At 39.0% G+C, this 12,276-nt stretch overlaps 1 long non-coding RNA gene across 1 annotated transcript in view; it reads left to right on the forward strand.

The window, feature by feature from the left end:
- LOC105552588 overlaps positions 1-11,436 on the forward strand; it is a 31,296-nt gene extending 19,860 nt beyond the window's left edge. Inside the window, exon 3 of the long non-coding RNA XR_001008036.1 lies at positions 11,392-11,436. This is a non-coding gene — a long non-coding RNA (uncharacterized LOC105552588). The remainder of the gene's footprint in view (positions 1-11,391) is intronic.
- The last annotated feature ends 840 nt before the right edge of the window (positions 11,437-12,276 follow it).

A 12,276-nucleotide genomic window follows, 5' to 3' on the forward strand; every position in this document is an offset into this window, starting at 1 on the left:
GACAGATGCTGGAGAGGTTGTGGAGAAAAGGGAACACTTATACACTGTTGGTGGTAATGTAAATTAGTTCAACCATTGTGGAAAGCAGTGTGGTGATTCCTCAAAGAGCTGAAGACAGAACTACCGTTTGATCCAGCAATCCCATTATTGGGTATATACTCACAGAAATATAAATCATTCTACCATAAGGACAAATGCAACAAATGTTCATTGCAGCACTATTCACAATAGCAAAGACTTGGAATCAACCTAAATGCCCATCAGTGACAGACTGGTTAAAGGCAATGTGGTACATATACACCATGGAATACTATTCAGCCATAACAAAGAATGAGATCATATCTTTCGTGGGAACATAGATGGAGCTGGAGGCTCTTTTCCTAAGCAAACTAACCTGGGAACAGAAAACCAAATGCCACATGTTCTCACTAAAAGTGGGAGCTAAATGATGAGAACTTATGAACACAAAGAAGGAAACAACAGACACTGGTGTCTACTTGAGGCTGGAGGGTGGGAGGAGGGAGAGGAGCAGAAAAGATAACTATTGCAAACTGGGTTTAATACCTGGGTCATGAAATAATCTGTACAACAAACCCCTGTGACACGAGTTTACCTATGTAATAAACCTTCACATGTACCCCCGAACCTAAAATAAAAGTTAAAAAGAAGTCTGTTTTGTTCTTCTATTACTAACTCCATTCCGTTATGTACATATGTGCTCACACACTATCCCCTTTTCAATAAATACGTTCAGATAGTGATAAAGAAGACAAAGTTGAGAGTATGTAAGAATAGTACCAATAAAGTTTTAAAATTAATCTTTTTAGTGAGTATAGCAAACATTAGTCCCTCCTTATCCATAGGGGATATATTCCAAGACCCCAGTGGGTGCCTGAAACCACAGATAGTACCAAACCATATATAGACTATGTTTTTTCATGCACACATACCTGTGATAAAGGCTTATTTGTAAATTAGGCACAGTAAGAGATGAACAACTATAACTAATCATAAAATATAACAATTATAACAATATACTGTAATAAAAGTTATGTGAACCTGATCCCTTATTTGTTCCGTGTCTCAGAATTTTATTTTGTACTGCACTGTGGGTAACTGAAACCATGGAAAGCAAAACCAGAGGTAAGAAGGGCACTTCTTTATGCATAAAAATGCATAAATCCTAGGTGTAAAGATCAATTAATTTTCACAAATGGAACAACCCCAATGAAATAAATACACAGATTAAGATATCAAACTTTTGCAGTACCCCAGCCATTACAGATCCAAAAGTAACAGACATTTCCAAATTATAAATTATTGGGGCTATTTTTCAGAAGTAAGACAGACCCCCACCCAGACTTTGATTCCAGTATCAAGATTGACGACACCGCACACATTCAAAGAACTGATGAGAAGGTTTATTGCATAGTGAGACTTTCTGGGGAGATACGGTAGGCCTCCCACGCTGTTCTGAAAATGGTTTGGAGAGAGCAAGAAAATGAGACTGGCCTAAGGCGGTTGGGGTGGGACCAGGGTGAGTGTTTCTTCATGCAGAAAGGTGGTTTGATAACCACGCACTGTTATCAAAGAAGGGAGCACCAAGATTTTTTAATCAATTTGGTCAGATGTGTGGCAGAAGGGAAGAAGGAAGGGCATGGTTTTAAAAATATCCACAATCGAACATCAAAACATAGAATCAGACTTTTCAATCTTTATTAATTTATTTTATTTTAATTTCATTTCATTTTATTTTGAGACAGGGTCTCCCTCTGTCTCCCAGGCCAGAGTACAGTGGCACGATCATGGTTCACTGCAGCCTCAACCTCCTGGGCTGAAGTGATCCTCCTGCCTCAGCCTCCTAAGTACCTGGGACCACAGGCGCATGCCACCACGTGGGGCTAATTTTTGTATTTTTTGTAGAGACAGAGTTTTGCCATATTGCCCAGGCTGGCCTCGGACTCTTAGGTTAAAGCAATCTGCTCACCTCAGCCTCCCAAAATGTTGGCATTACAGGCATGAGCTACTGTGCCCAACTAGAGTTTTTATTACACAAATACAACCAACGTTAATTTCTTGCTCATGCTTCATGTCCAAGATGGTTTGGGTGGGGGCTCTGGTCCATATCATCTTTACTCTAGATTGTCAGAGAAACTATTCTCTGGAGTATTGCTGACTTTCTAGCAGAGAAAAATGAAAAAATAGCCAGTTTCATGAAAGATCTTAAAGCTTCTGCCCAGAAGTGACGTGCATCAATTGTACTTATATTTATTCACCAAAGCAAGGCACATAACTCTGCTGGATACAACAAAGGAAGAAGTATGCAATCCACCATGTGTTTAGAATGAGGAGCACCATGGTGGAAAGATTATCCTAACACAAAAATATAAAAATAAAATATAAAATAGAAGGAAGAGCACCAGAAAAAACAATGAACAACACTGTTGTCTACCCCAGGTTGACGTTAAAGGTAGAGTAAGGCATTGACAGGTGAAGAAAATAACACTGTTGAAATAGAAGGATTAACATGAGTAAAGAAAGACGTGAAGGGTACGTAGTATGGCCCAACCAGAGTGCCTAAAATGGACACATGGAAATGAGCTTAGAAAGCCTTGAACATTGAGTATTTCGAATTTATAACATGCGATGGCAGAAATAATTTTTAGAGTATTAAATAGTGTTTTCAGTAAGGTGATTTAGATATAGTAAATAAGAAATTGGAATTCTATTATAATAGAGGAGGGCGATGAAGGTCTAAACTAGACAGTGGCAGTGGGGATGAAAAAGTGGAGGCTGCACCTCTGGAGGTCCAACTGGATATGAGATGAGAATAAATAGTGATAATTATTCTATTTTCCTCTGCCTTGGTTGACTGGAAGAATGATGGTGACATGTCACAGGGCACAAAGAACCAACTGGGGTAAATTAATGTTTGCTTCTGAAAATGCTGAGTTTAAGGTGATGGAAGTACAAGGAATAGAGACTCAAAAACTATTGTATAACACCTAAGAACAGAACCAAAACTGGAGTCATAGATGCTAAAATCAACATCCAATAGGTGACTTTTGAAGCCATGGAACTGGATGAGGTTGCCCAATGAGAGAGACTACAAAGTTAGAAGAAAAAAAAACTGGCTGGGTACAGAGGCTCATGCCTGTAACCCCAGCACTTTGGGAGGCTGAGGTGGGCAGATTACCTGAGGTCAGGAGTTCAAGACCAGCCTGACCAACATGGAGAAATCCTGTCTCTACTAAAAATACAAAAAATTAGCCTGACCTGGTTGTGCATACCTGTAATTTCAGCTCTCGGGAGGCTGAGGTAGGAGAATTGCTTGAAGCCAAGAGGCAGAAGTTGCAGTGAGCTGACATTGCACCATTGCACTCCAGCCTGGGCAACAAGAGCAAAACTCCATCTCAAAAAAAAAGAGAAAAATGTTGAAGATGGAACTTTGGTGAACACCTACATCTGGGGACCATGCTGATCATATAAAAGCTAATAAAGAAAACAAAGAAGAGTGTCTGAGACAGGAAAAGAGCACAAGCTTCAGGAGGAGAGATTCAAGCGGAAAAAAAAAAAAAAAAAAAAAGGAGTGGTTCACAGTGGCAAATGCTGCCAAGGGGACACATAGGAGGAACTGTGTCTGAATGTAAGATGAGACCTGCCAGTGGTCCTCTGACCTTATATGCATTGAATCAGCCTGAGAAAGGGGCCAACACAGAGGAAAACAGCTGAGTGAGACAGAATCTAGAGAGAAAAGCACACATCCCTGCCTCTAGCTGGGCTTGAAGCAAGATCTGAGTGTGCACTTTTCCGTTATGTGACCAAATCAACTTCCTCTATTAAAACTAGTCAGAGTTTAGTATTCCATCATTTGCAACTAAGAGTCCTAATACATAACATCACTTAAAGCCATGTACACATCCTTCTATATCAGAGGTGGGATTTTAAAGAACTAACATTTGTTGAAATCTGTGAAGTCGCGACAATGAGAAGGAAATTCAGAATAGCATTGAATTGAACATTTGTCTTTCCTTAAATTATTAATGGTTTCACTATATGAATAGGAAAAATGTTGCAATAAGGTAAACATCAACTTTTGGATCATCAGTGTACAGTCTTCTTTGAGATACAGTTATGGAGATAATTAGTTGTTGTTTTCCTCAGCCTTTAAAAAAAAATGACATTGCCACAAACGAAAGGATCGTATCTTTGATCTTTTTAAAGGAAAAAATTTCCATCTTTATGATATAACTGCAAGGTCCCAAGATCTAAAAGGATCTTTACCCATACGGGCTGCATGGGCTGATCTTCCTTATTTGTTTTTGGATTAGTTTCCAATTGACATCAAACACAGCAGCAAGACCCTTTTCTCTTTTGTGTTACAAGCAGCATCAATTTGTGAATTGTAAATACCCAAACTCTCTCCTGAAGATTTAGCTTAACTAAATTGTCCTCGGGCAAGAGATGAGGAATTCATCCTCTACTTGCAGGATTAAGAAAAAAATTAGCTTTCAAAAGGAGCAGGAAGAAGCTTGTCCACAATAAATCACTAGCAAGCAAGTGTTCTGAAGGGGGAAAGGTTGATATTAATAGAGGCAGCATTTTTCTTTCAGTAGAAAAGTTCTTTCAGTGAATTTGGAACTGACAGCCTTCAAAACTAAGGAAGTTAAGGATTAGAATGGCACAAATTTAAGAAGAAATATTACTGTGTTTTATATACTTGAAGATGTTTTGTCCTCTAATTGGGAGGTAGTTACATTCAAAGGTCCAAATTGTCTACAGCATTTGTAAACTCCACATATCTAAGGCCACAGTTCACTTTTTATGTATATGTAAAGGAGTTTGACTGATCCATTTAATTATCAATGGGAATAAAAGTATCAATGGGAATACAAATGTGGCTTGATAAAGAGATGGTCTTTAGACTCGGCATATAATTATACAGAAAATTTCTTAATGCATTATCATATATTAGAGAGAAAAAGGCAATGGCCCGGGGGTCAGAAGACTGGTTGCTTTACTGCTACCAAATTAGAAACTTGGATAAATTAGCTAATCTCTCAGGATCTTAATTTCCTCATCTGTTACAGGTTATTGGGGAGGATTCTATTGAGACTTTGGCTGATATTTTAGCTACTATTGCTATGTAACAAATTATCACAAATTTACTGGCATAAAACAACATTTTATCATACAAATGCATTCTATGGGTCTGATATTCAGGCAGGGCTCAGCTGGGCAATTTTTTTGCTTCTTGGGGCAATTGCCAAGGTCTTCTCAGTTGGCAGATGAGATGGTCCAAAGAGTTCAAGACAGCTTCACTCACCTTTCTTGGCAGAGATGAGCTCAGTCTGTCAACTGGAGTGCCTTTACATGGCTTCTCTAGCATCGTGACCTCTCTGACTTGCAGATTTTAGGGTGGTCATACCTGTTACATTGCAGCTGACTTCTCCCACAGCAAGCACCCCAAAAGAACCACATGGTTCCAACACAGCAACCTTAGAAGTCACACACCATTCTTGCTGCTCTCTGTTCATTGCAAGGCTGCTCAGATTTAAGGGCAAAGAATATCAATTCGAACTTTTGATGAGAACAACATCAAAGAATTTTACATCCACATTTTAAAACCACCACACCTACTGATAAGGTTCCAGAGGTTATATCTCATCATCATTCTCTGACACAGTGTGTCCACTCCTGTATTTCATTCGTTCATTCATTCATTTATCAAGTGTTTTACTTCATACTCTGGGTCAGGAATAGTGGGTAGCCTATCAAAAAATTGACTAGCAAAGCAGAAACATAATCTCTGCTCTCATATAGTTTATGGTCCAATGCAGGACACGTATATTAATCAAACACAGGCAAATATACAATTATAAAATCTACTACAAGCCACAAAGGAAAAGTACAGGGATCCCTGGGTACACAGCAGAGAGACCTGGCTCAATTGAGGTAAAGGGGAGGCTTGCCTGTGGAAGGAATGTCGACATTGAAGTATAAAGAATGGATTGGAGCTGGGTAGGTGAAGAGTATCAATATTGGCCCTAAATCTTGGTCTCCTAATTTAGAAGAACCCATTGTTTCCACCTGACTTCTTAGCAGTCATTCATTTCAGAAGGTATTGATATTTGATACTGAATATGTAGCCTCTGATTATTTGTTTTTGCCTTCTTGGACCTCTACTAGCTCCCTACTGTCAGCTGAAGAAAATCAGTAGGTTTAGTATGGCACTGAAAGCCCTTCATTTGCCGGCTGTGTCCTAACTTCTGGCCTCATTTCCTCCATCCATTTTGGATTCCATGCTCCAGCTACACCAGCCTGCTTGCTATTCTCAGAGCATGCATTAATTTTCATGCCTCTGCACTTTTATTCTCACTGACCTCTCTTTCTGAGATGTGTTTCCTCTTTGTCTCCACCATTAAAATGCTATAATCTTTGCAGGTCTTGATCAAGTGCCACTCCATTGTGAAGGCTTTCCTGATTCCAGGGCATAATTACTCTATCCTCAGCGTGTTCTCTATAGCTCTTTACTGATACATCTTTTCAATTCTGCTTCGCTGTCTGTTTCTTCACTCCTACCAGATTTAAAATCCTTGAAGACAGGAACTGTGTATGAAATAGGCCTTGGCCCTGCAAAGTGCCTATCACAATGTTTTCCACATAGTAAGTGCTCAATACTTGTTTGGAGAATGAAGGAATGAATGAATCATGTATACTTGGCCCTCCCTTTTTACTTTCTACTTTCATGGATTCAATCAGGGGTTCTACTTTCATGGATTCAATCAACCACAGATCAAAATATTTTTTAAAGCAAATAAAAAAATACAACAATTAAAAATAACAGAAATAATATAGTATAACAATTATTTACATAGCATTTACATTGTATTAAGTATTGTAAGTAACCTAGAGATGATTTAAAGTACAAAGGAGGATGTACCTAGGTTATAGCATATACCACTTTTATATAAGGAACTTGAGCATCTTCTGATTTTGGTATATGTGGGGTCCTAATCCTGCCCCCTTACTGAGGCACAGCTGTATATCATTTTGAAGATTACAGGGCTATCAAGCGCAGGGCCATTTGCTACCTTTTTGCATGCTCAGCACTTAATGTCGTGGATGGTGTCCAATATTAATATTCACTGTAAATAAGCTGGTTGTATTTCATATGTGCATATTTTAAAGACCACTGAACTTACTAGATATTTTTTACACAATACTGCTTACATTTTTATGCACTTCCACTAAATTAAGAAACTCTTTGGGTCAGGAATTGTGCCTTCTCTGTATTTGCACCTTTATTCTCCCAGATATTTGTTTTACATATAAATTACTGATGTAAAATAAAAATATTTGTTAGCTGTTTCTTAGATTCAAAAGTTACTCAGATACTCTCACATTTATTGATACATATCACTGTGCTAAGCAATATGGGAATATGGTTCATATATGCATACATAGTAGAATTGTGTAAACATAGTTTGTTATGGATTTGGATATGCTCTGAAGGAAGTGATATATTTTGGGAAGTAATGACCACATCCAGCTATCCAGCAAGTCTTTGATATAACTCAATAATACTTAAGTAGGTCTCAATCTTGTCCTTCAGTATTGCCATTATACAAGTGTTTTTGCTGTCTTTATTTGCATATTGTTTTTATTGTATTTGAAGAGGATGGTAAGGGCAACTCTGGGTGGAGTGGTAGAGCCAGAAGGCTGAAAAGAGAATTGAGAGTCATAAAATCTAGACAATTAGAGTCAGAGGGGCTAGAAGATTACAGTAATGGGTCCAACCTCCCTATTCCACAGATGAGAAAACAGGATCAAGTTCACGCGCTTGCCTTTGTACCCCATGGTGCTCAATCTTTGGGAGCCTGCAATCAAAAAGAAGACCTCACAGGTGAAAGGAAGCAGTTTTCCGGCTGTTTTCTTTGAAGGGTCTCTTCTGTTTGCACTGTTCCAGAACACACCTGTCGGATTCCTGTCAGAGCTTAGCAAGTGCATGCTTATTTATACCACCAATGACATCATTCATTCATCTTGGAAGCCACAGTGCTCTCCCCCACAGGTTCTCAGCAGTTACTAAGATGTCCCCTGATTTCATTGACCTCTGTGTGTCTTCAATCCTTGACCTTTAAGGCTCCCTGGTGCCAGAATGTCTGCAGCTGTAGGATCAAAGACCCTTGGGGGAAAAAATCCATTCTCAAAAGGGAGGAAGATGGGGTGAGTTATTAGGAAAACCAGCTACATGCCCCAGAGCCTTTGTTCATCTGGAAAATGCCTGAACTGTATTCTGAGTATAAACATCAAGCCCTAAGACTGAAACACAACACAAGTCAGAAACAGAGTTGATATTAAAGCTCAGGTCTCCTGCCTGCCAATCCAGAGCCACATTCTGTCTGTCTTCTAAAAGAACTTGATGTGTCTCATACAAAGTACGTGCTCAATAAATATCTTTGAACTAGATGAATGAATGAGGTGGCATATAATGACAGATACAAATACAGCAAAATTTTCAAGATAAGAGCAAAAGACAAAGCGGTAATTTAAACGTAAAAGACAAGGTTAGACCTTTTAGTGTACGTCCTAGAATTAAATCTAAATTCGGTTTCCAGCTTCCTGGCAAGCAAAGCAAAAAGGGCAATGCACTGGACTTGACCAAGATCTCATTGCATAAGAGACACAGCACTCCAGAGAATCACATGTTTTCCTCACTTTTCTATCTCTGGGAGAAATGAGTCTTGTGGGAAAACTTCTTACTATACCAAAGTGTTGTTTATGTTTTAAGAACATGTGAAGATTCTTCCTTGGTGTATAGCCAAACTGCTTCTTTGCAGCAATTTAGTCCCCTTCCCAAGTGTTGGTTGTTCAAAGAGAATAACTCCATTTTGGTTACCATTCCCCTGCTGCCTGCAACTGCTGTTTCCAAACCTCAGCCAAGACCCATTGTTTAAGTGGAACCTTAGAACATTCTCAAAATATTTGGTAAGCACTCTCTAGTTATAGATGTCCTTCCTCTGCTAGTCTTACAAAGCTAGATGCTAGGATATTTTTGCAGTCTATTATACTTAGCACAGTTTATAATCCTTGGCTCTGTTATCTCAGGCACCCCCTTAAGAATCCCTTAGCAAATAAAGTAACCTGAGTAGAATAAAATCCTTGTTGATTGATCTGAGCTTTGCAGTGCACTCAGCCCAATCTCACTTTGCAGCTCTCTGCTCTGGCTCCCTCCTGCCCAGGCCATCCATTCTGTTTAGGCATTCTCTGCTATTTATGGCCAAGCTCCATATTTTTCCTCCTGTTTTTCACTATGTCTATGATAGTGTCCATCTTCGTATCTGAAATCATAATTCAACTTTGAGCATATTTTCCTGATGAAATTTGCCAAACAAAGCACGTGAAAGCTTGTATGCATTACATTCACTTGAAACAGTGACACGTATTTCTTTTAGTCCCAGAATGTTATACATTCAATTAACTGGCTCCTTTGTTTTATGGGTGAGAGAATGGAAACCTGAAAAAGTAAGATGATTTGCTTTTCAGTCCTTATCCTGGTAAGTATTTAACCTGTTCAAACTACTTTGTAATGTTTACTTTTATATTATCTTTATTTTGTGGACTGGGAGATTTCATTTCCCAATTCATTGCATCTTGACCCCTGGCTGGCATCCTGCATATTCTTGTTTTTTTGGGTTTTCTTTCTTTCTTTTTTTTTTTTTTTTTGAGACAGAGTTTTGCTCTTGTTGCCCAGGCTGAAGTGTAGTGGTGTGATCTCGGCTCACTGCAACCTCTGCCTCCCGGGTTCAAGTGATTCTCCTGCCTCAGCCTCCTGAGTAGCTGGGATTACAGGTGCCCGTCACTATGCCTGGCTCATTTTTGTATTTTTAGTAGAGACAGGTCTTCCCCATGTTGGCCAGGCTGGTCTCGAACTCCTGACTTCAGGTAATCCACCCACTTTGGCCTCTCAAAGTGCTGGAATTACAGGCATGAGCCACTGTGCCCAGCATGCATATTCTTAATTCTTAATATATTAATGAACTAAGTGAAATTAAAATTATTTTATATTCTATTTCAACCTAAGAAAAAGTGAATGAATTAATCAATTAGGGTCACTTTAAAGTAAAAATGAAATATATAAAATATTTTGGTCACTTGGGTATTTCAAGGCAGAATTGATAACCTAAATTTTTTCATTTTTCTAAATCATTTTTGTCATTATAACATGTCAATTATGAATACCTTTCTTCACCTACCAATTCTGACAACTTTTTCTATTGAAAATATCTATTTTTTTAATGCTATGATTTAAAAAAATCATCATAAAGACTCTATCCTCGTAGGTAAATTATGTCTTCTAGGATGCCGAATGGGCAATGCAAGTCTTATTTTTAAGAATTAGATTTATAGAATAGAAAAACAATGCAGTCTTTGTAGGAGCTTCTACAAACAGGAGATGTGAGAAGCATTCAAAACAAAGATGGGGTCATCTTTAAAAACATAGGAAGTTTTGATCTTTCTCCTTGCCTAGAGCAAGGTGAAAGGGTAGAGTCTTAAACTAAGTCTGATCTGTATATTTAAGTTAAACAACACTTTCAACGTGTATGGGCAAGCAGCAGCATTATTCAAATGGTAAAAAATACAGGCTCCAGATTTTGTAACTATACGAATATATCATTCAAAATAAATACCTTTTTCTCCCTCCTAGGTTTAACTATAAGAAAATGAATCCTTAAAAAGGAATGATTCGATGGTGTAAGAATGCAAATTTGGCAAAGTAATAAAACGCTAGTAATTCTGGACATTTTACATTCCTGCCTATAACTGAAAGTTCTGTACTTCTTTCTAGGGTTGGTATGCTTCCCAGCCTTATAACCACTGATACTTTTGACAGATCTTGGAAAGAGTGACTCATTTATGAAGACGCACAACGTTTAAGAAAACAACCACAGGATAATGAGGGAAAGGTGTGACGACTAGGCTTGTGTTTTGACTAATCTTGGGGAAATGTATAAGCCTTCCAGATATTTGCTAATTTCTCCAGGAGAGAGCATATTTCTCACTGCAAGGTCCATCCAGTTACTGTGAAATGATTTATAGAAGCACTCTTGATTCGTGAGGGCTGACACCTAGCCACTCAACTGCCATAGAGAGCTTAAATCTGTTTGGCAAACCTAGCACAATAACTAGAAACATTGCTTAGATATATAAATCTATCAAAGACATTAGGAATTTACATTTCTGAAGTCATAACCATTTAATTTTTTTTTGCAATAGAAACTTCTCACCCCTGCTTGCTCTCATTCACTGAAGCAAAAGTGTCTCAGTATTTTGTTTTGAAATGGAAAAAAAGTGTTAAGGAGTTGTTCTCTTCTGTCATGTTTGCAGTTATTGCTTGATGGATTCTGCTAACTCCCAGGAGAATCCAAGTGGGAGGACAAGTAGAAGGAACAAAGAGTCCAAAGGCTGGAGCCCTCAGTTCATTGTTTATGGAACATTCCTGCAGTCCCCAGAAGGGGCACGGTAAGTGGACTAGACACCCAGTTTCAGGCAGCACTCATCTGGCACCCAGACGCTGGAACAGAGGTATGAAGCAGAAGCCCGGTTATCTAAACCCAGTGATAAAGGCAGAGATGGAGAAGCAAGAGTGGTTTGATGGAGAAGCAAGAATGGTTTGATGGAGAAGTCTCAGCATGTTGACTTGAGCCCTTAAACTCTTCTGGCTTTGATTCAGGTCTGTAAACTGGTTGTTAAGGGCTGGGGCAGGTCCATCTGCATGTGGAGTCCAAGTCAAGGTCTACCATATGGGAGGCCAGTAGTGTCACTACAATTGTGCGATTTGCATAAAAGCACCTGGCCAGGCTGAAACCTAGCCCAGAGCTCCTGTTCTCCACATCACGTGCTTCACACAGCCTGTGTTGTCTTATCAACAACACCTTTTCATAAATCTGAAAAGATGCCCTATGTGCCCGGAGTGACCTGCCAGGAGGCTCATTTTGGCCCAGGACTCACAATCAGGCAGCTCCCCAAATTTGTACTTCTGGAGATAACCCCAAGATAAGTTATTCCTACAATCAAAGATATACTTAGGATTGAAAGTAGGAGACCGGTTCATTGTTCGCTGAAACCTATACCCTGTTGTAAGACCACCTGTCACTTGTGGTGTAACATTTGTGTGAATCAGAAAAAGGCAGATACAGCCCTGCACCAGGTTTGGCAATCGTGAGCCAGATTTTAATCCCCACTCTTCCCCTTGGTCAACCTGCACAGTCA

This window comes from Mandrillus leucophaeus, unplaced genomic scaffold (assembly GCF_000951045.1).
Source record: "Mandrillus leucophaeus isolate KB7577 unplaced genomic scaffold, Mleu.le_1.0 Scaffold566, whole genome shotgun sequence".
Lineage (NCBI taxonomy): Eukaryota > Metazoa > Chordata > Mammalia > Primates > Cercopithecidae > Mandrillus > Mandrillus leucophaeus.